General features: G+C 46.0%; 1 long non-coding RNA gene across 1 annotated transcript in view; it reads left to right on the top strand.

The window, feature by feature from the left end:
• LOC115089300 overlaps positions 1-13660 on the top strand; it is a 33254-nt gene extending 19594 nt beyond the window's left edge. Inside the window, exons 2-3 of the long non-coding RNA XR_003856052.1 lie at positions 9461-9662; positions 12729-13660. This is a non-coding gene — a long non-coding RNA (uncharacterized LOC115089300). The remainder of the gene's footprint in view (positions 1-9460; positions 9663-12728) is intronic.
• Positions 13661-27660: the final 14000 nt, after the last annotated feature.

Below are 27660 nucleotides of genomic sequence, written 5' to 3' on the forward strand. Positions count from 1 at the left end.
GCTAATGTAGTCAGTAAGTATGCTACAAGACTGCAACACTTGGGGAGTGTTTACCTTGTCAAATTCCTATCTGCAGTGTCACAAAATCATATCTACTGGAAATCTGTTGACTTGAAGGTACCACTGCATTAGAAGTTTAAAGCAGATAACGTCCGGTGATGACGTCACTCTGAGCAGAGGTCGGTGACGTTTGCACCCTAAAGGCCCAATTTTGAAAACTGGGCGCGTACCAAAATGGACAGATACGCACTTGGCCGGGCCGCGTGTGCGCTATGGGGATTTTCAAATGCCTGTGGCCACCTGCGTATCTGCCCATACACACAGAAGAACGGGTTTGGCAAAAGGGGGGGGGGGAGCAAGAGTAGGGCTGGGCGGGGCATGGGCAAGCCGGGACAGCGCCATTAGATACTATCTTGCTGACGCGTGCGCCAGCAGCCGATCGACGCATACAACCTGCTATTGCTCCGGAGAGCAGGTAAGTTTTAAAACAAAAACAAGTTAGCAGGGTTTTAGGGGGCAGGGCAGATAGGGGAAATGGGAGCCAGGTTATCTTGGGGGTTTAGGAAGGGGAAAGGGCCTATCGCATAGCTGCACGCATCTTGTAAAATTTCCCCCCCTTATGTGCACGAATCGGCACTCACGCATATGCGCGCACCGATATAAAATCAGGTGCGCATGTGTAGCAAATTTTATAACTTGCGCATGACAACGCATGCATGTTATAAAACTGATGCGTCCATGTGTGCACGCCGGGAACCGCACGCGGGTTATAAAATTTACCTTTTAGAACCTGCAGGGAAATTGTTTTAAATCAGTGTCTGGAGCCACTGAAAGTGCCACAATTGAGGGTGAATGCAAGCATTCCTAGATAACCAAGTAACGAGAGAATAACGTAGCTCATGACAACTCCCCTACAACCATGTAAATTACTAAACAGCTTCCCTATCCTACAAACCTATTGCCCTCCTCCTCAATTGAGACATAAAAGAACATCAACCTTGATTCATATTGTAAACCGTTGTGATCTTCATTTGGAACGACGGTTTATAAAATAAATAAATAAACTTTATTTTCAAAACGAATAATGATACCAGGAGCAGAGTGAAGCAACAAGGTGTGGAAAAACCACCGGTAGCAGAGGACAAGATGGTGGCAGAAGCAAGCACTGCTGCAGAGGGCCTATCTGATTCTATGATGCGAGAACTGACTGTTGCGATGTAGAACCTTGGGCTGAGGTGGGGTTGATGCTACCTGCAGGAGGCAAACCCCACTGTTGGTCCCCGCCATCGGCAGGCAGTTTGGAATGCTGCGGAGACCCTACTGGGCCTTCACCACTACCAGCCCTCGTTCCCCGCAGATTGAGTCCTTGGGTGCCAGGGCTGGCTGGACTTAGGCGTGGGTCTCTGTGTGATGGTTGCAGGTGGACAATAAGTGAAGGCAGACAGTCCAGAGTCGGGGCAGGCAGCGAGCAGACGAATCCAGAAGACAAGCCGAGGTCAGCGCAGGCAGTGAGCAGACAAATCCAGAAGACAAGCCGAGGTTGGGGCAGGCAGTGAGCAGACAAATCCAGGGACGTACCAGGGTCAAGGCCAGAAGAGCAATTCGGGAAACTGGAATGGGAACTGGAACAACACACTACCCATGAGGAGCTGAGCCATTGCTGAGGCAGCTCTGGGAAGGCAGAGCTGCCTTTAAATAGTCCCTCCTGCTGATGTCATCAGGTGGGGCCGTGGGTGGATTTCCCGCCATGGCCCCGTTAAGACTTGGGGCGAGTCGCGCATGCGTGCCTAAGGGACCCTGGAGGGGAAGGCATGCCAACTTTGGCATCCGGCTGCAGTGGAGGAGGGCAGCAATGGCAGCTTCCTCGGGCCGTGTCTGCAGGCCAAGGTAGACAGGCTTGGTGAGGGGTAAGAAGAGCTGCCCATGGGACGCGGCAGCGGCCAGACGCCACAACACTTGACTCATGCCATGTAGGTGGCTGTTTTTGACCAATTACAAAAACTCCTATCCTTGGTAGATGAGCTGAGAAATAAAGTGGACAATTTCAGTGCTGCAGTTATTAGCTCATCACAAATGGTTGCTGCTCACAAAGATCAGCTGAAGGACTATCATTGACGGTTGATCAATTGCATACCAAAAGTGAGGTCTTGGAAAATAAATTAGATGAGCTGGAAAATAGAAGCAGGCATAATAATCTGAGGATCGTGGGTATACCGGAAACAATTCAGGGCGAAGCTTTACTGAAATTCAAGGCCTCCTGGCTTCCTAAGGCATTGGAGATCAATGCAAATGATAGGCCCATTATCATGGAGTGTGTGCATCGCTTTAGAGCAAACAGCCCTTCACTAATCAAACCAAGGCATGTTATAGTAAAATTCCTAAATTTAATTGGTGAAACACAAATTCTCAATGTTTATCAAAGTATGCAAGATTCAAAGTATGAAAATATTTGTGGACTTTTCTGTTAAAGTGTTGGCATCACGGAAGGAGATGTCGCCATATTGTTCTCAGCTGCATACTAAGGAAATTCAATTTTTGCTTCAGTTTCCAGCAAAGCTAAAAGTGTTACGTAATGGGGAGACAAGTTTTCATAGAGAGCAAGGATGTCAAAGAATATATTGTCTCTCATTATATGATTGAATAAGGTAACCTTCTGTACAGTTGGAGGGCACAGGAAAGAATAATTGTTTTGGAGGCTTAAGAAAATTTGGTACCAAGTCATAGATTAACACTGCTGTTGGTCTTTTCTACCTTTTCGAGTTTTTGTCATGGTTGCTGTTTTTTTTTTTTTTCAACAATAGCGCAAAGTGAAAGAGTGGGAGCTCTCAAGGACATCGGGACACTTCTTTATTAATGTGATGTATATCAGATCGGATACAGTGCTATCAGATCTATTAGATATCAGAAATCATGGAACTGGCTTTCAGCGATAAAGTGCCAATGTCTAAGTTAATAGAGCTCCAAAGTTCACTTCCATAGTTTTGTTTCTCTGTGGGTTCTGGGAGACTCTCATTGGTGAAGAGATCTGTTAACTCCCATGAAGAAGACAGAAGAAAAGAAAAATATTCATTGTGAAGCTGGAGAGTTTCTTCAGTTTGAGGGGAAAAACTGTTTCAGTATTGAAGGGATTTACTTTGGTATGAATGGGCATTTTGAATGTTGGGATGACTGGTGGTTTGCTGTGAGTCTGATGGAATCTAATGGATTGAACGTAGTAGTGCGTGTGTTGAATGTAAGAGATTCCTCATTTGCATATGTGTCGAAGGTCTGTGTGGGGTCTGACTGGGAGGCCCCTTCCTAGTACCCAATTTAATAATCTTTGTGGGATTTCTTCTTTGGGATCTTAAATTGTGCATATAAATGTCTGATCTTTGAATACCGATGGCCTTCATTCCCCAATAAAGAGATATTTATGTACCTTTGCAAGCACAGAGCTCACATTGCCTTTCTACAGGAAACACATTTGGGAGACTCAGAACATCAGAAGGTGAGGAGAGAGTGGGTTGGGCAATGTTATTTTTCTTCTTTTCCTGATAGGCAGCAAGGAGTGGCTATTCTCATTCATAAAAATACCAATTTTCAATTGGAAAAATATATTTCATATATTAATGGGCAGTATATTATATGTACATGGGGAACTGTCTGGGTTTAAGATAGCTTTGGTAAATATCTATGTGCCCAACCACTATTCTCACTCATATTTTACAAGTTTGCTGGCAAAGATAACTGCCCAAGGTGACTTGACTCTGATTATTGGTGGGGATTTCAACATAACTGATAATCCATTACTAGATTGCAAACAACTCCCAAAAAAGATCAAAAAGATATGGGAATAGGATTTTTATTTCATCAGTTATATCTATTAGATGTATGGCCTTTTTTACACTTAGATGATAAGGAGTTTTCCTTTTTCTCGCATGTACATAATGTGTAATCAAGATTGGATTATGTTTTAGTAGCAGATACATGTATCGACAAACTCATTTCAAGTACAATGCTAGAGGTTTCTGACCAATCATTGCTGATAATAAGCTTGAGGTTGCTAGCCAGAAGTGGCCATTTTGCGAGTTGGAAGATATCTCCTTCTTTGTGTTATGATAAAGAGTTTAAGAAAGTTTTACAGAATCAATGGAGGGAATATGAGCTGCTTAACTCTTCACCCGAGGAGATGAGCTCTGCAGTTTTTTGGAATGCAGCCAAAGCAGTTTTAAGAGGCCAAATAATTTCCTACCAAGCACAGAAAAAAAACAAACCCTGAAAAAATTCTGGAGCTTACTGACAGGTTGTCAACATTACATGCCAGCATTGCATGTTAGAAAATCTTTGCTTAAGGATTATATGTCAGTGGGATATTTGTTGAAATTAGCAGAAATGTGGAATAGTGAGCTGAGGTTGGATCTGGGTGAAGAAGAAATCAAGCGCGCTAACTTATAGGAAATTCAGTTTAAATATATTAATCGACTATATATCACTAAGGATAAGGGGATTAAAATGAAATTCTGGGGTTCTGATCAGTGTTTAAAATGTAAATGTCACATGGGGACTTTATGTCATATGTTTATGGAGCGCTATAAATTACAGTAATTTTGGAAGCAGATATTTGATTTTATTTAGACACTATACTGGATTGTGATGTGTTGTGTTCTGAAGAAGTCATTCATTTATTCTTACCAATCAATAAGGTTTCCAAGTGGGGGGGACAGAGATTTGTGAGTGATGCAATTGTGTTCACGAAAAAAGCAGTTTTGACTCATTGGAATAGTGAACATGTACCTACTTTTCAACATTGGAAAAATCTGATGAAAGATTATGGGGCAGATTTAAAAACCCTACACGCGCCGAGCCTATTTTGCATAGGCCCAGCGACGCGCGCAAGCCCCGGGACAGGCATATGTTCCGGGGCTTGAAAAAAGGGGCGGGTCATGGGCAGTCCGGGGTGGGGGCGTGGCCAGAGGCCTCCATAGGGCCTGTAGGCCGGGGGATCGCGCGCCGGCCAAGTGCCAGCGCGCACAACCTACGCCTGCCCAGAGGCAGGCACAACTTGCAAAATAAAAGTAAGGGGGGGTTTAGGTAGGGCTGGGGGGCGAGTTAGGTAGGGGAAGGGAGGGGAAGGTGGGGGGGGGGGCGGAGGGAACAGGGAAAGCCATCGGGGCTCCCCTAGGGCTCTGCGCGCGCAAGGTGCACAAGTGTGCACCTTGCGCGCGCGCCGACACCAGATTTTATAACATGCACGCGGATGTGCGCGTATGTTATAAAATCGGGCGTAGATTTGTGCACGCTGGGCGCACAAATCTTCGCCCGCATGTAGGTATTAAAATCTGCCCCTATGTGTCACTGTAATTACTGCAACAAAATGATTCTATGCCACAGAGGAAAGGTTTGAAGATAAGTTTTGTTGTGGAAAAGATGAATACTATTGGGTTAAAAGTGGATTTTATGAGGAAAACTAAAATATGATTAGGTTATGTTTATATGCATTTCAGACTTACGGTACTGGGATTAGATGGTGGATGACTGGTGTGATTGTGGAATGAGTGCATTTTTGGTGTGGGGTAGATGGGGGAAAATTAAAAAAGAAAATATGGTGGGTAATTTTGTTTGTATAAGTTGTTACAAAAATGTTGTTTTACATCAAGATTGTTATATATTGCTGATCTTAACATGTTACTCACTAATAAAGAGATTATTTAAAAAAAAAAAAAAAGTTTAAAGCAGATGTTTGAATGAAGGCTTCACTCATTACCACAGTTGTTCTCTGAATGATAAAAAAAAAAAAAAAAGTGCTGTTGTCCTTAGAAGACAACCCTCAAAGGTTGTATGTGGGTAAGTATGTGTTTGCTCCTGTTGGGGGCAATTCTTAAAGCCATTTCCACAGGTAAAAACAGTGGCTTACCATGGAAACGGGCCAGGTTTGCCAACTTTTCCACAAATCAAGACTGGACACTTGAGGACTGGGAGTGAGGATGGGAAAAGGACCCTCATTTGCATAAATCTGCATAAATCATAGATCTGCCTGTGAACTATCTAAAGACTGTATTTGTGTATAACTTAAAGGGCAATGAGCTGAGAGGCTACACCCAGGCAAGAGTTTCTCTTCCAGCCTCTCACGGCAATGAAGGGGGACCCCCTACCAGCTCAGTTCCAATGGGTAGGCTGGGGTGCATGGCTCTGCAGCTGGGGCTCAGTGCTGGGTGCCCTGTTGTTGTTTTAGCTGTCATGGGGGGCTGTCAGAGCCCACCAGTGAAGAGAGCCAGACAGGCTAGTTTTCTCTCCTGTGTGAACAATTACTGTGCTCCCTCCTGATTATTCTCTCCTTTTCTGGTTCCAGTCTGGCCCGATCTGCTTATTCAGGGTCCGAACTGGGTGTGTGTGTGCAGTAGGGACCTTCACGCTTTTATGAGAAACACTTAGAGTGAAACAGAAATGACTCAGAGCTCTTCTGTGGTAGCATGCAAGGATTCTTTACTTGGGAAAAATAGAATAGAAAACAATTAATATTGTAGGGTCAATATATTCAGCAGCATTTAACCCGAAAACACACAAGTTATCCAGCTAAATTCCGACTTTTCAATATTTCCTCCACTTATCTGGTACAGTTTAGCCGCATAACTCATTATCTGGCTAAAATATGAACCAGATTATATAGGGGCATTCTGGGGGGGGGGGGGGGGGGGGGGGGGCTGTTCTGGGATGTAGTTAAATTAGTCAAATAAGTTAACAGCTAACGCCAATATTCAGAGGTAACCAGATAACTTATCCGGCTAACTCTAGTTGTGATGTAGAGAAGTCCAGAAGATTGATAAAGTTATCTGGCTTTCTTTAACATAGCTGCCAATATCCAATAGTGCAGCTGCACCACTGAGCATCCTTCCAAAGTTAGCAGGCTAAGTTTATCTAGCCAACTGCAGTCCAGCCAGTGACTGAATATTGTCCCTACATATACAGTTACATGGTTCTGTGCAGGTGATTGTGCTGGAATGTAACCAGCACAAGAATCAGAGAGAAAGATGGAGGCTGGATATGCTAATACAGATTACATCCTATCTAGGAAACTTTGCAGACCCACCCTCCTCTCACACAGTGTCAGGTGACATAGCTAGGAGGGATGTTAAACCGTTGCTATCTGTCTGGAGGATGACCTTCTGCTATCGTTCCTCCAACAGCCCTCCAAGGTTCATCCTTTTTACAAGGGCCTAGTGGCAATCTCTGGGCAAACTTTTGTCAGCAAATCTGTGACCCTCTCTTTGTATAGGCAGTATTCAAGTTCAATAGTGCCCTTCTCTTGCAAGTCTCTCAGAAGGGGGTACTTTGTATCAATGTGCGTGGTGGGAGAGTTCATCTTCTCGGTTTGTGTTAGCTTTATGCACCCCTGGTTGTTCTCCAGTAGAGTTCTGGGTTTGTGCATGTTGACTCTGATATCCTTCAGTAATTGGCTAAGCCAAACTGCTACCTGGCATGCCTGGGCTGTTGCAATGTATCCTGCTTCAGTGGATGAGAATGGGTCACAGATTCGCTGACAAAAGTTCTCTCACTGGCCGGTGAATATTGCAGCTCGTGTAGTTTATCTGCGTGCCTTGAATCTTAGCACTCTCTCTCTCACGCTTATGCCCCTTTTCTGTCTCTCACACAAATGCTCTTAGTCACATACTTTCCCTCTCTCATACATGCTCTCTCACTATCACACACTCCCTCTCTCACACATACTTTCTCACTCCCACACTCACTCATGCTTTTGCTCATAGACCTATACATTCCCTTACTAACTCACGTTCTCTTTCACATATATGCACACATACACTCCCTCACTCACACTCTCACTCCCACATACATGCCCCATCTCTCTCTCTCTTACACACACATACACACTCTCTTTCTCACTCTCTCTCACACACATACATACACACACACTCTCTCTCTCTCACTCACACACATACATACACACACACTCTCTCTCTCTCTCACTCACACACATACATACCCTCTCTCATACATGCTCTCAGAGAGTCAAAGGGAAGCTGGGCAAGTAGGGGGAAAGAGAGAGGAGCCAAAGCTATCGGGAGGGGTGGGCAATCACCCAAAATGCTAGACCTGGGAAGGGGGGTTACTGATGCACCTTATCAGGTGGCTGAATGCCAGCGCTGCATGACACCACAGTAGTGGCATGAGTGTTCCTTAGCCCCTATGCACCTGCTAGCTCATCTGGCTGGCCATGTCATCCAAGGAGACATCAGGCCCCCCAAAACCAAGGCTAGCCATACTCTCCAGACTGCCCAGGGCACTGGGCAACCCAGCCTCAAGCCTGAGAGGAAAAGGAGGAAACTCAGCAAAGAAGGGGAAGACTGGGTCAGAGCAAGGGATACTGGGCAGGGAGAGGGGAATGGAGGGGATGCTTGTCAGGGAGAGGTCCAGGAAGGGGATACAGGCAGGGGCAGAGAGAGGAAGGGGGATCACTACAGAACACTACACATTTTATATTTAACACCAGGTAATTCCAACTTAGCAAGGGACATTGGTAAAGTGGTTTCTGTTTTTTTTCTTTACAAACAATTGCTGATCACCTGGTTGGATCACCTGACTCTGGCTGTAGTAGAAACAGTACCCCTCCAAATAAAGAACAAATGTGGCCCCCGGAAACTGGAATCCCAACCTCCAGACATCCCCCCCCCCCCCACCAGAATTTACAGTTTTCGTCCTGGTGGTGTAGAGGGGACCCAGAGTGCTCCCTAAGCTCCGGATTCAGCCCAGCAGTAGCCATTTTCCAGATTGCACAAGCCACCCCATGGAGCAAAGGCCAAGCCCAGCCATTCTTAAAATGTCCGACACTGGGCCCATAGCTTAGGGGATGCTCCGGGCCGTCACTACAACCACTAGGTCTACAATTGTAAGTTGTGGGGGGATCTGGAGGGTGGGCTAGTGTGGGGGTCTCGGCCTCCTGGGGCCAGAATTTGTACCAGGTGGGGAGGGGGTTCAGGGATTAGAGTGGGGCCTGACCATGGTCTTTAAAATAATTCTTTTCTTTGTTTTCTTAATACAGCCACCTTCAGGGGCTGCGAGGTGTGGGGGTGGACAGAGAGTCCATGGAGATCCCCCCCCCCCCCCCAGGGATTTTTCTTAGCTGTAGGGGGAGGGGAGTTACTCGGGGCCGAGTGGTTCCTTTAAGCCATGGTGGCCCCATAGATCTGGAGCTACCATCGTGTATTTTAGCGCTGAGAAAAATACCATAGGATTGCTGCTTTGTGAATTCCTTGGCAATTGTGGTTTAAGTAAATGAGCCCCTAAGTTTGTACCCGAAGCAATGGATGGTGAAGTGACTTGCCCAAGTTCACAAGGTGCACCAGTAGGATTTAAACCCTGGCTTTGCTGCTTCGCAGCCTGCTGCTCTAACCAGTACCACTAGGCTACTCCTGTTTTGTTTTGCTTGCTTTGTCTTATTTTTATTTTTTTTGTCTCTCTCTTCTAGCCTTTTTTCTGTGCTGACAGGAAGGGAACCCCAGGCCACCAGTGGCTCCTCCTAGACATGGGCCCACCGCAGAAGCAGTAGCTCTCTTCCGGCCTCTGCCCATTACTGCAGTAGCTTCTCCGAGGCCTAACCCAGCACCAGGCAGTTATTCTTGGATGCCCAAACCTGACTTATGGAACCTTCCACCAATGTATGGCGCCAGGTGTGTGTGACAAATATGCTTCCAGTGCTATGTGTGCCTTAGCCTTGCTGACCTGGGTGGAAAGGGTTTGCAATGAGGCAATGGCAACAAACAGGGGTGGTGGATGGCAAGGGATATATATAGGAATGGTGGATGTTTAGTGGCCTTCATGGAGAGAACAGCTCTCAGTGAATGATACAGAATAAAGATTATGTATAGGTAGGAATACTTTTTTTTTTTTTTTTTTATTTAGACTTGCTAGCAGCTCCCTGTGCAGCTCAGTTTGTTATGACATTGGCAGTTTCTCTTCTGATTGTACTAAAACATTTTTTTCTGTATGTGCAAGTTCAAGGGGTTTTTCTCACTGCTTCCAAGGGTAGCCAGCTCTGGTCTTCAAGGGCTACAAACAGGCCTAGGTTTCAGGATATCCATTAAGCCTTATGCTTCACCTTTGATGCAACTCCAACATTACTCTCTGCATCAATGGCAGGGGGTGGCAGGAAATTCGAATCAAACAATTATCAACAACGGCCCTGAACTTGGTGGTTGGTGAAACAGATAAGTATGGGAAAATAAGTGTGGGAGCTTGCTGGGCAGACTGGATAGGCCATTTGGTCTTTTTCTGCCGTCATTTCTATGTTTCCATATATTTATGTTTCTATGAATATGCAAGACAGAGATTTACCTGCCCTGCTTCCACTGTATGAAATGCTTGTTTGTGGCTCTTGAGGACCAGAGCTGGCCACCCTTCCTACAGAGCCAAAGGGGTAGATTTTCAAAGGGTTATGCACGTAAGATACGCGCGTAACCCCCGAAAACCTATCCCTGCACGCGCAAGCCCTGGGACGCGCGAATGTGCTGGGGCTTTAAAAAATGGGCGGTCCGGGGGCGGGTCCAGGGGCGTGACGGCAGTCCGGGGCAGGACCGGGGGCATGGCGGTGGTCTGGGGGCGGGGCCGAGAGATGTTCCTGAGTCCTTCGGCACAGCAGCCGTGCCGGAAGTTCGCGCGCCGGCAGCTGGACAGGGCAGGCATAACTCACCGAAATAAGGTAGGGAGGGATTTAGGTAGGGCTGGGGGGGTGGGTTAGATAGGGGAAGGGAGGGAAAGGTGGGGGGGGAGGCGAAAAAAGTTCCCTCCGAGGCCGGAAATCGAGGCCCTCCGAGGAAACTTTCCTCCCTCCGAGGCCCTCCGATTTCGGAGCGGCCTCGGAGGGAACGGGGAAAGCCATCGGGGCTCCCCTAGGGCTCGGTGAGCACAAGGGGCACAAGTGTGCACCCCCTTGCGTGCCGACCCCGGATTTTATAACATGCGGCAGCGCACGCATGTTATAAAATTGGGTGTACATTTGTGTGCGCCGGGTAACGCGCACAAATGTACCCCGCGCCCGTAACTTAAAAAATCTGCCCCAAAGAGAATGGGGCAGATTTTCAAAGCCCTATGCACGCCGGGCCTATTTCAAAAGACCCGGTGGCATGCGGGCAAGGAGCGGGACGGGGGCGGGGCAGGCAGTCCGGGGGCCTGGTGGGGCGGTTTGGGGGTGTGGCTGGTCGGTTTGGGGGCAGTCCAGGAGGCATTGCCGAGGACTCTGGCACAGCGGCCGGGGGATCGCTCGCAGGCGTAACTTCGAAAGCAAAGGTACAGGGGGGGGTTTTGGGCTGGGGGTTTGGACAGGTAGGGGAAGGGAGGGGAAGGTGGGGGGGAGGAAAGTTTCCTCCGAGGCCGCCCCGATTTCAGAGCGGTCTCGGAGGGAATGGGGAAAGCCAGCTGATCTCCCTGAGGGCTCAGCGCACGCAGGTTGCACTAGTGTGCACCCTCTTGCGCGCGCCGAGCCCTGATTTTATAACATGTGCGCAGCTGCGCACGCATGTTATAAAATCAGGTGTACATTTGTGCGCGCCAGGTAGCACACACAAATGTAGGCCGCGCAAGTAACTTTTAAAATCTGCCCCAATATGTGTTTCAGAGAGTATGCAAATAAGGTGGTATGGAAATAGAAGAGTGGGCAGGAGGTTATGACGTCTTGCTCTTAGATTATGGTTCAAGCACACTCAGTGTGACTTCCCTGCCTTTTATCTATAGGGAACTGATTGCACCTGAGCGACTTGAATGTTGAAAAAGAGCTAATTAGCTATTCACTTCAGCCTTTTTCCGGCTTCAAACTGGAAAAATTAATCCCTGTGTTACAATGTTATTACATAAATATCTTAGAGCACTGGAACGACTGTAAACATTTTTTTTTTAATGAACCACTTAAAAGAACAATCATAATGGTTCACTTCTCCTACAAAACTGTCAGACTGGTCAAGCAGGTTGGCTGCTAATGTCTTCTGGCACATAGCTCCACTCTGTGTGGCAGATTTTTGCTGGTGCAACAATTTGAATTGGACCTTAAAATGTTTCTTCTTATTTCTAACCTTAATTTAATTCACAAGGAAAAAAAAAAGTATGATTGAAATGTTACTTCTTCTAGTAAATTGGGATGCAGCTGCACCAGTCATTATCATAATCCTGTGCTAACTTCCATCATGATGCTTATAACGAGGGTCTGAAGAGGGGTAGAGCTATAACAAATAGTACATGTTATTTGCTCATCAGAAAGGTGCAAATTTAAGAAATATGATATACTTGTAGATGAAAGAGAGTAGCATTAAGAACAATATCTAGGGCTCCATGTACATTTTCCCCATGTACACAATATGAGAAAAATCTCTTAGTATGTGTGACCCCTTAGAAAGGAAAGGTAGAATTAATTAACAGTTTAATATTCTAAGGGCCATAGGTAGTAGGACAGCTTTCGAGACGTATTGTCATTGTATTTTTTTTTAGAATATAATATTTGTTAATGTCAATTTAATCATATCACTTTACTGTTTGATTTCACTTGCTGATTTTATCCCGTATTCAAATGTAATCAAATAAGAACTTGGTAACAAAATACTGGGCTAGAAAGGAACTGAGCTTAAGGGAAAGCGATCTCGTAGCATGAGGCCTTGTTTTGTTCAAGGTTATGTCCTTTTGCCAAGCTAATTAGAAATTCTATTAGTAGTGCAGGCTCTCTTAACTTTTCCCTTTCCTCACACGGGCAGGTGGAACAGCTGCAGATTTGGATAGAAACAGCCAGTTGGAGCTCATCCTTCTCCATGGAGAAATCCGCACAGCGATCACTCTGTTTTCAAAGCAACTGAAGGAGGAAAAACAACTGGCTTCGGGTGACAGGCAAGACCTGCTACCACACACCTGTCAGAGGTTCAAGGGACATTACGATGGAAGATGGTTGTGTCCAACTGCGAGCTATGATGGTGACTTGGGCTTCTCCTGCCAGATGGAGCCAATTGCTTTTTCTTTCCTATTAGCTTCATAGTTTCTACTCTACTAGAAGTTATATGGATGGATGGAAAGCTCTCCTGTTATGCCATCTTTCTTTCCTCTCTGTAACCTTTTCATTGTGTCTTCAGATTCTCCATACTATTTTTCCTATTCTTTCTACTCTCCAAAGCTAAAGTTTCAATGAGCCAATGCGAAGGTATTCAGTTTAAATAATTAATGTTGAGAAATGTTCTGGCTGGCAGGAAAGAGGAGAACAGATAGCTACAACATATGCCACCTAAAATAACTCTGTTCAAAGAAAGGTTTGGCCTAGAAATGATGCTAAAAACAAAGAATTGTAATGACATATATAAAATTAAATTAGTTTTTTGAAGTCACATGGTTGTCATTAGAAGATTGTGTTAGGGCTGATGTTGAATGGCAAAATCAGCTTGGGTGTGTGAGATATAGCGAGGCCATTTGCTTACGGTAGTCAAACACATGATCAACATTTTGGATTGCACCAAGTGATTTTACATATCTATAGTTAGGGCATTCCTTCTTGGTATCTCGTTGAGTCACATTTCATCCTTGAGAAGTCTCAAAGAGACACCTCCTGGTGATGTGTATTCATTTTAAACCTAATACTCTTATCTAGTCTGTAAAAAAAAAAAAAAAGTCCTGAAGGCCTTAAAGAGTTACATATGGCACATAAGCTCAGGTTGAATATCAAGGACATATAGAAAAAGTGTGTTACAAATATACAACAAATGTGATTAATGGCTTTGTCTCTTTCATCAAGCTATGCTGGGGCAAGGCAAATCCAATGGGGTAAAAGCCAATTCGCAACAGGAGACTGATTAAACATATTTAGGAGGCAATTTTCAAAGGAAAATGTAAATGTAGCATACTATTGTAGCAATTTTCAAAACCCATTTAACTGCGTTAAATGCACTTAACATAGGTAAAACCTATCAACAATTCAATAACATATAGGGGCAGATTTTCAAAGGCTACGTGCGTAACCTGAGAAAATATGCCCCTGCGCGCGCCGAGCCTATTTTGCATAGGCTCGGCAGTGCGCTCAAGCCCCGGGACGTGCGTAAGTCCCGGAGCTTTCAAAAGTAGGCGGTCCAGGGGCGGGTCCGGGGGCGTGATGGCGGTCTGGGGGTGTGTTCGGGGGCATGTCCGGGGTGGGTCCGGGGGCGTTATGGCAGTCTGGGGGCGTGTCCCGAGCCCTCCTCCGTTCCGGCCGTGTTGGGGGTTTGCCTGCTGGTAGGGGGGATTTAGGTAGGGCTGGGGGGTGGGTTAGATAGGGGAAGGGAGGGGAAGGTGGGGGTGGCCGGAAAAAAAGTTTCCTCCAAGGCCGCTCCGATTTCGGAGCGGCCTTGGAAGGAACGGGGACAACCATCGGGGCTCCCCTCGGGCTCGGCGCGTGGAAGGTGCACATGTGTGCACCCCCTTGCACGCGCTGAGCCCGGATTTTATAACGTGCACGCATATTATAAAATCGGGCGTAGATTTGTTCGCGCCGGATTGCGTGAACAAATCTACGCCTGCGCATAAGTTTTAAAATCTGCCCCATACTGTAGCAATTTGTTTTTTCTAATTGCTACAATATATTATATTGAATTGTCGATAGGTTTTACCCACATTAAATGCACTTAACTTGGGTAAATGAGCTATGATATGCGGAGTGCCGCAGGGATCAGTGTTGGGACCGGTCCTGTTCAATATCTTTGTGAGCGACATTGCGGACGGGATAGAAGGTAAGGTTTGTCTTTTTGCGGATGACACTAAGATCTGCAACAGAGTGGACACGCCAGAAGGAGTGGAGAGAATGAGATGGGATTTAAGGAAGCTGGAAGAATGGTCGAAGATATGGCAGCTGAGATTCAATGCCAAGAAGTGCAGAGTCATGCACATGGGGTGTGGAAATCCGAAAGAACTGTATTCGATGGGGGGAGTAGGGCTGATATATACGGAGCAGGAGAGAGACCTTGGGGTGATAGTCTCTAATGATCTGAAGTTGGCGAAACAATGTGACAAGGCGATAGCTAAAGCCAGAAGAATGCTGGGCTGCATAGAGAGAGGGATATTGAGTAAGAAAAGGGAAGTGATAATCCCCTTGTACAGGTCCTTGGTGAGGCCTCACCTGGAGTACTGTGTTCAGTTCTGGAGACCGTATCTCCGAAGGGACAGAGACAGGATGGAGGCGGTCCAGAGAAGGACGACCAAAAAGGTGGAAGGTCTTCATAGAATGACTTATGAGGATAGATTGAAGAATCTAAATATGTACACCCTGGAGGAAAGGAGGAGCAGGGGTGATATGATTCAAACTTTCAGATACTTGAAAGGTTTTAATGATCCAAAGACAATGACAAACCTTTTCCGTTGCAAAAAAATCAGCAGAACCAGGGGTCATGATTTAAAACTCCAGGGAGGAAGACTCAGAACCAATGTCAGGAAGTATTTCTTCACGGAGAGGGTGGTGGATGCCTGGAATGCCCTTCTGGAGGAAGTGGTGAAGACCAAAACTGTGAAGGATTTCAAAGGGGCGTGGGATAAACACTGTGGATCCATAAAGTCTAGAGGATGTAAATGAAGAGAAGAGGCAAGGGGTGGCTTGCTTGCGGGAATGACGGCTATTACCTGGAGATTAATATCCTTATTCAATAAACATACACACAGTTAATGCGACTCCAATATTGCTCTATGCTTCAACGGCAAGAGGAAATGTGGAAAAAAGGATTTGCATCCACAAAAAAGCAGGGGAGTAGCTTGCTTGTTACGGCGGTTACTACCCCAAATCAAATAAGCCTGATACTTCACTTTCAATGTACATCCAGCATAGCTCTCTCCTTCAACAGCAGGGAAAATGAAGAAAAGATGATTTATATTCAGCATCAACCAACAAGGAATGAATTACATAGTCTGGGTAAACAAATAAGCTTGGGAGTAGCTGGCTTGTTACAGCGGTTACTACCCCAAATCAAATAAGCCTGATACTTCACTTTCAATGCACATCCAGCATAGCTCTCTCCTTCAACAGCAGGGAAACTGAAGAAAAGATGATTTATATTCAGCATCAACCAACAAGGAATGAATTACATAGTCTGGGTAAACAGATAAGCATAGGAGTAGCTGGCATGTTATGGCACTTACTACCCCCGAATCAATTAAGCCTGATACTTCACTTGCAATGCACATCCAACATAGCTCTCTGCTTCAACGGCAGAGAGAATGAAGAAAAGATGATTTATATCAGCATCAACCAACAAGGAATGAATTACATAGTCTGGGTAAACAAATAAGTATGGGTGTAGCTTGCTTGTTACGGTGGCTACTACCCCGAATCAATTAAGCATGATACTTGACTTGGAATAAGTATCCAGCGCAGCTCACTGCTTCAGCAACAGAGGGAATTAAGTAAAGAGGATTTTTATTCAGACAACCAACAATGGCTGAATTGCACATGCAGGGTAAACAAACGGGAGTAGCTTGCTTATTACAGCGGTTACTACCCAAAACCAATTAGCTAGATACTTCACTTAGATGCAGCTCCAGCACTGCAGTCTGCATCGATGGTGGGGGTGGAAGGGAATTGGAACCAAAAAGTTACCAATAAGGGCCCTGACCTCAGCGGTCAGAGTAACAGATTATGAAAACAAATAGGTGTGAAAGCTTGCTGGGCAGACTGGATGGGCTGTTTTGCTGTCACTTCTATGTTTCTATGATAGTATGGTACATTTACATTTTCCTTTGAAAATTACTTCCTTGAGTAATTTTCAAAGAGATTTACTTGCTTAAAACTGGAATTTACCAGGTGAATTTTCAAAGGAGTCATGCATGTAAATATAATATACTATAGCAGCAATTTTCAAGTCATTTTCTTGCATTAAGTGCACTTAAAACCCCATTTTAAGCATACAAATACATTTGAAAATCAGGCCCTATATATGTAAATGCATTTTATCCGTGTTAAGTGGGTTTTTTCAAACTGCTACAAATCAATGTTATACATTGGATAGTAGATTTTACCCACGTTAAGTGCACTTATCATGGGTAAATGGGATTTGAAAATTGCCATGATAGTACGTTACATTTACACGCATAACTCCTTTGAAAATTGCCTCCTTATAAGTGAATTTTCTAATGCCCATTTACTTGCATTTGAGCTCTTAACATAAGTAAACCTATTGATAATAATTCAATGGCATATATTGTAGCAATTTTCAAATGTCAATTTGCAGAGGTAATGTGCATTTACACGTGTAAAACCAGTTTTAAGTGTGTAAATGCTTTCGAAAATCAGGCCATATAGTGTAAATTTCAAAGCCATTTATGCATATAAAATGTGGGTTTATGTACATAAATGGAGCCTTATAAAATTGCCCAGGGTTTGTGCACATAAAAGTATGCATATAATCCAATTTCACGCCTAATTATGTGCAGAAAAACTGGGTGTTCTGAGGGGCAGAGCTAAGATTTATGAACATTCTTTCGATTTTAAAGAGTATGGAGGTAATTTTCAGAGGGGTTACGTGAATACATGCAACATACTATTGTAGCAATTTTCAAAAGCCTATTTACATGCAGTGAGGATAAATTTAAAAGAATTGCACATGGCAGTATATATGTGTCTATGAGGCTGCGCGTAGTTTTGCCATAGTATTTCATAACATGCATGTATCACATATGCACATATTATACTATAGAGGTAATTTTCAAAGGAGTTACACGTGTAAATGTAGCATACTATCATAGCAATTTTCAAAAGCTATTTATGCACTTAAAGTGCACTTGCACATGTATGTGGACAATTCAATGGCATATATTGTAGCAATTTTCAAAATCACACTTACATGGGTAAAGTGCATTTACCCATGTAAAACCCAGTTTTAATTTTGTAAATCCTTTTAAAAATAACATGCATGTTTGAAAATTATGAGTATGTTTACTCCACAAAAAACACATGTATGTAGGTCAGCACGTGAGTTCATGCATTGCATTGAAACCACATATTTCAATGTATTGAATATGCGTACTTTACCCACCAATTTTTATAATATACATGCGATATTTTACATGTGAAAATAAAGTATGTAATCTGCTGGTCTATCTGGTCCTTACTTACTACTTGACCCCTGACTAAAAAGGTGAGGAGAGCCCCCTTGGCCTGTTGTGCAAAGCTGGGGAAATGAAACTGGGAGGCTCCAGGAAAAAGAAAAAAACTCTGCAGGGTTTGTATTTTTTTCTTCTTCTCTTGCTGCGGCTGTGGGCTCTTGTCTGTGCTTCCCACTTAGGCAAGAAATCTCATTGCTACCACCATATGTGGTAACTCAAGTGGTAGCAGCTTGGGAATTGCGAGAGTAAAAAGGAGGCAGATTATTTACAGAGAAATTGAGGAAAGTGCACAGCAAAACAAATGAAACAGACAGCTTGCCTTGGAGTTCACGTCCCTCACAATTAACACAGTGTAGTGCAAAGTAAAGCAAACTATATAGGCAGGTCACCTTGACTTCAGGCAAGTCCCAATCCTAAGTCCCGGGTCTTTAACTTAGTGTCACCCTCAAACCTTAAACATAGCAGGTCTTTTCATACAGTGAGTCTCTGTCTGTTCCCCGGGGCCTGCTTAACCCTTCTAGGCCCTGAGACCTTATACTCTGATGAAGGGCTAATCCCCTCACCCAGGATTCTCGCTGGGGTACATTTTAAGAAACAGCGCGCGCGTACTTTTCTTCGCGCACCAGGCGCGAACAAAATTACGCTGGATTTTATAAGATATGCACGTAGCCGCGTGTATCTTATAAATTCCGGGGTCGGCGCACGCAAGGTGCACATTTGTGCACCTTGCGCGTGCCGAGCCCTGCGCGCGCTGCCTGTTCCCTCCACCCACCCGCACCTTCCCCTCCCTTCCCCTACCTAATCCACCCCCCCGGCCCTATCTAACCCCCCCTACCTTTATTCTAAAAGTTATTCCTGCCTCTGGCAAGCGTAATTCACACGCGCCAGCGGGCTGCTGGTGCGCATCTCCCAACCCGGAGCTGTTCCGGAGGCCTCAGCCCCGCCCCCGGAATGCCCCCGGGCCGGCACCACGCCCCCCATAATGCCCCCGGGAACGCCCCGATCGTCGCGACACGCCCCCCTAGCGAAGCCCCAGGACTTACGAGCGTCGAGGGGATTACGCGCGCCGCCGAGCCTATGCAAAATAGGCTCGGCGCGCGCAGGGGGGTTTTAAAAGTATTACGCGTGTACCTTATGGGCCGGATTTTAAAAGGGTTATGCGCATAAGGTACGCGCGTAACCCTTTTAAATCCCCCCTGCGCACGCCGAGCCTATTTTGCATAGGCTCGGTGGCGTGCACAAGCCCCGGGACGCACGTAAGTCCCGGGGCTTGCAAAAAGGGGCGGACGGGGCTTGGGCAGAGGGCATGGTTTTCGATCGGGGGCGTGTTCGGGGGTGTGTGGGTGGTCCGGGGGCGTGGCCGAGTGCCCCGACACAGCGGCCTGTGTCGGGGCCTGCCGCGCTGGCGCGTGTAAGTTACTACTGCCCGGAGGCAGTAGTAACTTTTCTGATAAAGGTAGGGGGAAGGGTTAGATAGGGCCGGGAGGGTGGGTTTGGTAAGGGAAGGGAGGGGAAGGTGCGGGGGGTGGAAGGAAAGTTCCCTCCGAGGCCGCTCCGATTTTGGAGTGGCCTTGGAGGGAACGGGCAGCGCATGCAGGGCTCGGCGCGCGCAAGTTGCACAAATGTGCACCCCCTTGCGCGCGCGTATCTTATAAAATCCAGCGTACTCTCTTTTAAAATGTACCCCTATGGGCGTAACCCTTTTAAAATCCGGCCCTGTGAGTCTCAGTCTTACGGAGGAACGAGCAAGGCAGCTTGTCCATTCCTTTAAGGTAATCTGAGAGAGTTTTTTCTGTACATTCCATTATAGCCACTCTTGTACTCTTTCCAGTGCTGTGTAAACACATTTCCCTGCACTGCTCTATACCACACTGCTTCTCTGTCCAGGAATAAACAGATTTCTCAGAAAAAAAATATTCTCTCTGCTTTTTTCTTCTAGTATGCTTTTGCAAACGATTTCAACACTACTTCTTTCTCTATTCTGAAGCATGGGTTTCTGGCTGTGCCTTGTTTAGCACAGAAATCTCACCCCTAACACCATGGGCCAGATTTTAAAACGTATGCGTGGGTGTAGATTTGTTCGCGCAACCTGGCACGAACAAATCTATGTCCGATTTTATAACATGCGCGCGCTCCCGCGCGCATGTTATAAAATCCAGGTTTGGCGTGTGCAAGAGGGTGCACACATGTGCACCTTGCATGCACTGAGCCTGAGGGGAGCTCCGATGGCTTTGCCTGTTCCCTCCAAGGCCGCTCCGAAATCGGAACGGCCTTGGAGGGAACTTTTTTTCGGCCCCCCCCCCCACCTTCCCCCCGAACCTTTGTTTAAAAGGTTAATCGTACTGGCCGGCTGCTGGTGTGCCATTCCCTGGCACAGGCCGCTGTGCCGGAGGACTCGCGACCGCCCCTGGCCATGCCCCCAGACCGCCCATTTTTGAAAGCCCCGGGACATACGTGCGTCCCGGGGCTTGCGCGCGCCGCCGAGCCTATGCAAAATAGGCTCGGCGTGCGCAGGGGCAGATTTTCTCAGGTTACGTGCGTAGCCTTTGAAAATCTGCCCTCATATGTGAGATAGCCCGAGTGGTCTATAACTCCCCAGAGGACAGAGACAGTCTGGATCCTGGCATTTCTCATATAAACTTTATTTACAAAAGTAGCTTATCTTCAGCATCATTTACACTCAACATTTATCTTCAGTATCAGGACGGGTTACAAAGTACACTCATAATTAAATAGACAGTTAAAAGAATAAAATAAAATAAAAAGTCTTTACAAGAAATAACTTAAAAATTGAACAAATTATGATAAAGGTCAATGGTAAAGAGAAATGGAAAAATATAGGTGAGGATTAATAAGGTTGTGTCTCACATAGTTCTGGAAAGGCTTGCTTAAAAAGGTGGTGTTTTAATGCTTTTTTAAAATCCTTATTGCTTAGAAGTCTGGGTGGGGGGCACAATGTGTTCCCTAGGATTGGGCCTGCGAGAGAAAAGGCACGTTCACGGGTCATGACTAATCTGGTGGATTTTGGAGATGGAACCTGTAGGAGGAGTTGATTTTTTTTGACCTGAGATTTCGGCAAGGAATATAAAGATGAAAAGTAGCGGCTAACTATGAATTATTGTTTTTGTGGAGGAGGTTATATATTGTAGTCAGGGTTTTATATTGGATTCGCCATTTGATTGGTAACCAATGTAGATGCCTGGTCCAGCACTGGTTCAAGAGAGTTTTCAGGGTTTTCCTTCATACTGGTTAAGCCTAAAGTTATCTGGGAATACATTCCTGAATAATTTTAGACCTGCTCCTGGGGACAGCTAGAGTTACACAAATAATATACCCGTGTTTACATTTTAAATATTTCAAATTTTATTCCTTATATTATTTAAAACACATAAAACATACCCTATATGTCAAAACATTCATACCTAGAGTTAGACAAAAAACCAAACAGGGTCATTCTTTAAACTGCGATGTGCCGTTATCATGTGCGTCAGGGGAAGGGGAGGGGTGTGGGCAGGGTTTGGGCGGGGTTATGGTCTGGCAGCGCTGTGGGTGATGATGTTTTCCACAGGCACTATGAGGGCTAAAGTGTGCGGCCCGGCCTCAACCGTGGTGGGTGAGAACGCACCGCTGCGATGCGGCTGGCTGCATACTTTCACCCTCTGCCCCTTTTTTTTTTCCTGCGGGCCATCAGCTAACTTTTAATATCGTTGTTAATTGGATAAGTTTCCCATCTAACTCATCCCAGCTTCAGAATCCACCTGAAATACCCATTACTTTTTCAGCTTATTGTTAACCAAATAATGATTTATCCAATTAAAAAAGTTAGTAGCTGGATAAATACCAGCAATATTCAAACCTTGGAAGTTGTCTGGCTAAATGCTTATGAATATTGGCCTCATCATATTTTAGTAAATGTTATCCAATATAAGAAAAACAGGGAGTGGGTGAGTATGGGCAGGGAGGGAGGAAAACACTATAGAATTCTCTCCTGTTAGAAGCCAGGGTGACAACCAATATTATTCACTTAAAAAAGGATAGTTAAAATATGGCTGTTTTCATAGGCTTTAGGGGTATAATTAGCTTATAGCTTGTTATAAGTATATTTTGATTATGCTTAAAGGACTATTCAGATCACTCACTGGGATTAAAGCTGTCCTGAGTTTTCTCTATCTGCTGTTACATGATTATTTACATGCATTTTAATTTTGGATTTTATTATTATTGTTTTAAGATATTTGTTTTTTTTACTTTATATTATATATCTTGGAATGTAGCTATAGATTGTAATTTGGGTTGATTATATTTTCTTAAATTTAGATAAGATTTTTAATTATTTTTTAATATTGGACCATGCTCTGAGATATATTTAGTAGTATTTTAGTAGTATTTAATAAATAAAACTGTTAAACTATCCAAGCAAGACAGATTAGTAATTCAACGAATGTTTTAACTACTTTATCAACTGAGGTAAGAAGTTACAATCAGGAAAATAAATTTGTGAAACAGAACTTTAGTCAAAATGTTAGGCAGCAGCTGTTCATTATTCTTTTACTTAAAGTTCATAAATTGAATTTGCAATGAGTAAAAGTGAAAAATTAAATAATCACTTTCTGTTTTTTAACAATTAAAGCATTGTGTCTGTGTTAATTGAACAGTTTTGAAAGAGAAAAGATGAGACATAGTAGCATGCTACTGTGATATCTTTACTTTTCAAAAGAAACCTAACATAGTAAAAGTACATGATGTTTTCACATCTTAGAATATGAATTATGTGTTTTGAAAGGTAACACAATGGCCATTGCAGCATGCAGGGCTGACAAAGGTACTATTTTTCTCTCTTTTTGGTTAAGTACCTGATTTGGATTTCATCTTGGATTTTCCTTTGAAAAATTCTAGATCTATGTGGATTTTCCTTTTTTATCATGACTTATTTCAGACACCAGATCTGAGAATGCAATTATTTGGTTACTTATGTTGGGAGATATTCTGTTCATTTAAACTGAATTTTCCCTTTGATCTATAGATAAAATGTGTTTGTCTTGCTGTAGGTGTCCTGTCTTGCATTTATCTATCTGTCAATGTATATTCTTCTTGATTTATTTGTATTTAATTTTAGTACTTAAGATGACCTAAAATCTGAATTTTATGCAATAATTTTATTTTGTATGTAGGTCATGTCTTTTAATTGGTAGCTCAAGGTGAGTAATATTTGGGTACAGTAAGCATTATTTCCTTGTTCCCCAAAGAGTTCATAATCAAAGGGCCAGATTTATGAGGCAATGGAAGGCAAAGTGATTTGTCCAAGGATACAAGGAGCATCAGTAGGATTTGAATCCTGGCTTCCCTGCTTTGTAGGCTCCTACTCTAACTACTAGGCTGTATATTATATATATACTTAAAAAGGGACACTGCTACACATAACTACTAGGGTTATAGAGGGTAATGTCATAGAGGTAGATCTTAAAAAAAGTACGCGTAGCCGGGCGTATCTTATAAAATCCGGGATCGGCGCGCGCAAGGCTGCGCAAAGTCGGCAGCCTGCGCAGGCCGAGCCGTGCAGCCTGCCTCCGTTCCCCTCCGAGGCCGCTCCGAAATCGGAGCGGCCTCGGAGGGAACTTTCCTTCCGCGTCCCCCCACCTTCCCCTCCCTTCCCCTATCTAACCCACCCCCAGCCCTACCTAAATCCCCCCCCCCCCCTACCTTTGTTGTGCAAGTTACGCCTGCTTTAAGCAGGCGTAACTTGCGTGCGCCGCCTCGGCATCCCCCGGCACAGGCCGCAGTGCCGGGGGACTTGGGACCTCCCTCCCGCCCCGGACCGCCCCTGACCCTGGACATGCCCCGATACACCCCCGGCCTGCCGACACGCCCCCAGACACGCCCCTTCCGCCCCTTTTATGAAGCCCCAGGACTTACGCGCGTCCCAGGGCTATGTGCACGCCGGCGGCCTATGCAAAATAGGCTCGCTGGCGCGTGAGTGCCCTGCGTATGTAAATCCGGCAGGATTTACGCATGCAGGGCTTTTAAAATCTACCCCATAGGTTTTACAATCTTTTCCACACAGGGCCAGATTTTAGTAGGTATGCGTGGGAGTAGAGATGTGAATCGTGTCCTCGATCGTTTTAACGATCGATTTCGGCTGGGAGGGGGAGGGAATCGTATTGTTGCCGTTTGGGGGGGGTAAAATATCGTGAAAAATCGAAAAATCGTAAAATCGCAAAACCGGCACATTAAAACCCCCTAAAACCCACCCCGACCCTTTAAATTAAATCTCCCACCCTCCCGAACCCCCCCCCCAAATGACTTAAATAACCTGGGGGTCCAGCGGCGGTCCGGAACGGCAGCGGTCCGGAATGGGCTCCTGCTACTGAATCTTGTTGTCTTCAGCCAGCGCCATTTTCCAAAATGGCGCCGAAAAATGGCGGCGGCCATAGACGAACACGATTGGACAGCAGGAGGTCCTTCCGGACCCCCGCTGGACTTTTGGCAAGTCTTGTGGGGGTCAGGAGGCCCCCCCCAAGCTGGCCAAAAGTTCCTGGAGGTCCAGCGGGGGTCAGGGAGCGATTTCCTGCCGCGAATCGTTTTCCGTACGGAAAATGGCGCCGGCAGGAGATCGACTGCAGGAGGTCGTTCAGCGAGGCGCCGGAACCCTCGCTGAACGACCTCCTGCAGTCGATCTCCTGCCGGCGCCATTTTCCGTACGGAAAACGATTCGCGGCGGGAAATCGCTCCCTGACCCCCGCTGGACCTCCAGGAACTTTTGGCCAGCTTGGGGGGGGCCTCCTGACCCCCACAAGACTTGCCAAAAGTCCAGCGGGGGTCCGGAAGGACCTCCTGCCGTCCAATCGTGTTCGTCTATGGCCGCCGCCATTTTTCGGCGCCATTTTGGAAAATGGCGCCGGCTGAAGACAACAAGATTCAGTAGCAGGAGCCCGTTCCGGACCGCTGCCGTTCCGGACCGCCGCTGGACCCCCAGGTTATTTAAGTCATTTGGGGGGGGTTCGGGAGGGTGGGAGATTTAATTTAAAGGGTCGGGGGTGGGTTTTAGGGGGTTTTAGTGTGCCGGCTCACGATTCTAACGATTTATAACGATAAATCGTTAGAATCTCTATTGTATTGTGTTCCATAACGGTTTAAGACGATATTAAAATTATCGGACGATAATTTTAATCGTCCTAAAACGATTCACATCCCTACGCGGGAGTAGATTTGGGCACGCAACCCAGCGCACACAAATGTACGCCTGATTTTATAACATGCGCGCGCAGCTGCACGCATGTTATAAAATCCAGGTTCGGTGCGCACAAGGGGGTGCACAATTGTGCAACTTGCATGTGTCGAGCCGCGCAGCCTTCCTCCGTTCCCTCCGAGGCCTGCCTCCAGGCAGGCATAGGTTGCGTGTGCTAGCCAATGGCCGGCTCACGATCCCAGGCACAGCAGCACAGTGCCTGGAGGCTCCGGACCCACCCCGCCCCCCGACTGCCCCGCCCACGTCCCATCCCTTTTTTCAAGCCCCAGGACATACATGCGTCCCGGGGCTTGCGCATGTTGACGGGCCTAATCAAAATAGGCTCGGCGCATGCAGGAGCGGGTTTTAAAGGGTTACGCGCATATATTATTCGAGTAACCCTTTTAAAATCCGCCCCACAGACCTTTAGTCCAAATTTTCAAGGCAAACATATGCACATTTGCTTTGAAAATTTGCAGGTTTTTGTTCTGGTATGGGAACAGATTAACTTGCATAAAGCTACACCTCCTCTTCAAAGAGTGTAAATTGTGCAGGTAAACTTACATGCATATTTTTAAAAATCAAACAGTATGCATATGTAACCCATGGTTACGAATTAAAATGGTGCTTTTGCACCTCTGGTGAGATTGCTAATGTTCTACCTGACCATGCTCCATCTTATGTTGAGTCACTTTTTGAATAGTTCAGGATCAGGCAAAATGTCTCTCTCCAGCATGCAGACTCAGAGGACCCAGCTCCGTATAGAGCAATTATAAACTCCAGGGAGGATTATGCCAATAAACGTAAGAGGACTTCTCTTCTTGAGATTTGGAGCATTAGTCTACTGTTTAGTGAAATCTCAGATTATATGAGCGATATGGCTAATGTTGGATGATAAGATTGCATCAGATTTAATACCTTTTGGTGCTCCACCTGTTTGGAAATGGGATTGAATTATAAACTAGGGATGTGAATCGTTTTTTGACGATTTAAAATATCGTCCGATATATTTTAAATCGTCAAAAATCGTTAGGGCCACGATACAATACCAATTCCCCCGATTTATCGTCAAAAAATCGTAAATCGGGGGAAGGGGGAGGGCAGGAAAACCGGCACACTAAAACACCCTAAAACCCACCCCCGACCCTTTAAATTAAATCCCCCACCCTCCCGAACCCCCCCACAATGCCTTAAATTACCTGGGGGTCCAGCGGCACACTAAAACACGGCACACTAAAACCCCCTAAAACCCACCCCGACCCTTTAAATTAAATCCCCCACCCTCCCGAACCCCCCCCAATGCCTTAAATTACCTGGGGGTCCGTAGCCTTAAATTACCTCCGTAGCGGCGGTCCGTAGCTAAATCGGGGGAAGGGGGAGAGCAGGAAAAGCGGCACACTAAATCGTGTAGTCTTCAGCCGGCGCCATTTTGCAAAATGGCCGCCGCAAAATGGCGGCGGCCATAGACCAAACGATTCGACGCAGGAGGTCGTTCCGGACCCCCGCTGGACTTTTGGCAAGTCTTGTGGGGGTCAGGAGGCCCCCCCAAGCTGGCCAAAAGTTCCTGGGGGTCCAGCGGGGGTCCGTGAGCGATTTCCTGCCGCGAATCGTTTTCCGTACGGAAAATGGCGCCGGCAGGAGATCGACTGCAGGAGGTCGTTCAGCGAGGGTTCCGGACCGCCGCTGAACGACCTCCTGCAGTCGATCTCCTGCCGGCGCCATTTTCCGTACGGAAAACGATTCGCGGCAGGAAATCGCTCACGGACCCCCGCTGGACCCCCCAGGAACTTTTGGCCAGCTTGGGGGGGCCTCCTGACCCCCACAAGACTTGCCAAAAGTCCAGCGGGGGTCCGGAACGACCTCCTGCGTCGAATCGTTTTGGTCTATGGCCGCCGCCATTTTGCGGCGGCCATTTTGCAAAATGGCGCCGGCTGAAGACTACACGATTTAGTGTGCCGCTTTTCCTGCTCTCCCCCTTCCCCCGATTTAGCTACGGACCGCCGCTACGGAGGTAATTTAAGGCTACGGACCCCCAGGTAATTTAAGGCATTTGGGGGGGGGGGGTTCGGGAGGGTGGGGGATTTAATTTAAAGGGTCGGGGTGGGTTTTAGGGGGTTTTAGTTTGCCGTGTTTTAGTGTGCCGCTGGACCCCCATGTAATTTAAGGCATTTGGGGGGGTTCGGGAGGGTGGGGGATTTAATTTAAAGGGTCGGGGGTGGGTTTTAGCGGGTTTTAGTGTGCCGGCTTATGATTTTAACGATTTTCACGATACTTTACACACCCAAACGGCAACAATACGATTCCCTCCCCCTCCCAGCCGAAATCGATTGTTAAGACGATCGAGGACACGATTCACATCT

This window comes from Rhinatrema bivittatum, chromosome 4 (genome assembly GCF_901001135.1).
Source record: "Rhinatrema bivittatum chromosome 4, aRhiBiv1.1, whole genome shotgun sequence".
In the NCBI taxonomy this organism is placed as follows: Eukaryota; Metazoa; Chordata; class Amphibia; order Gymnophiona; family Rhinatrematidae; genus Rhinatrema; species Rhinatrema bivittatum.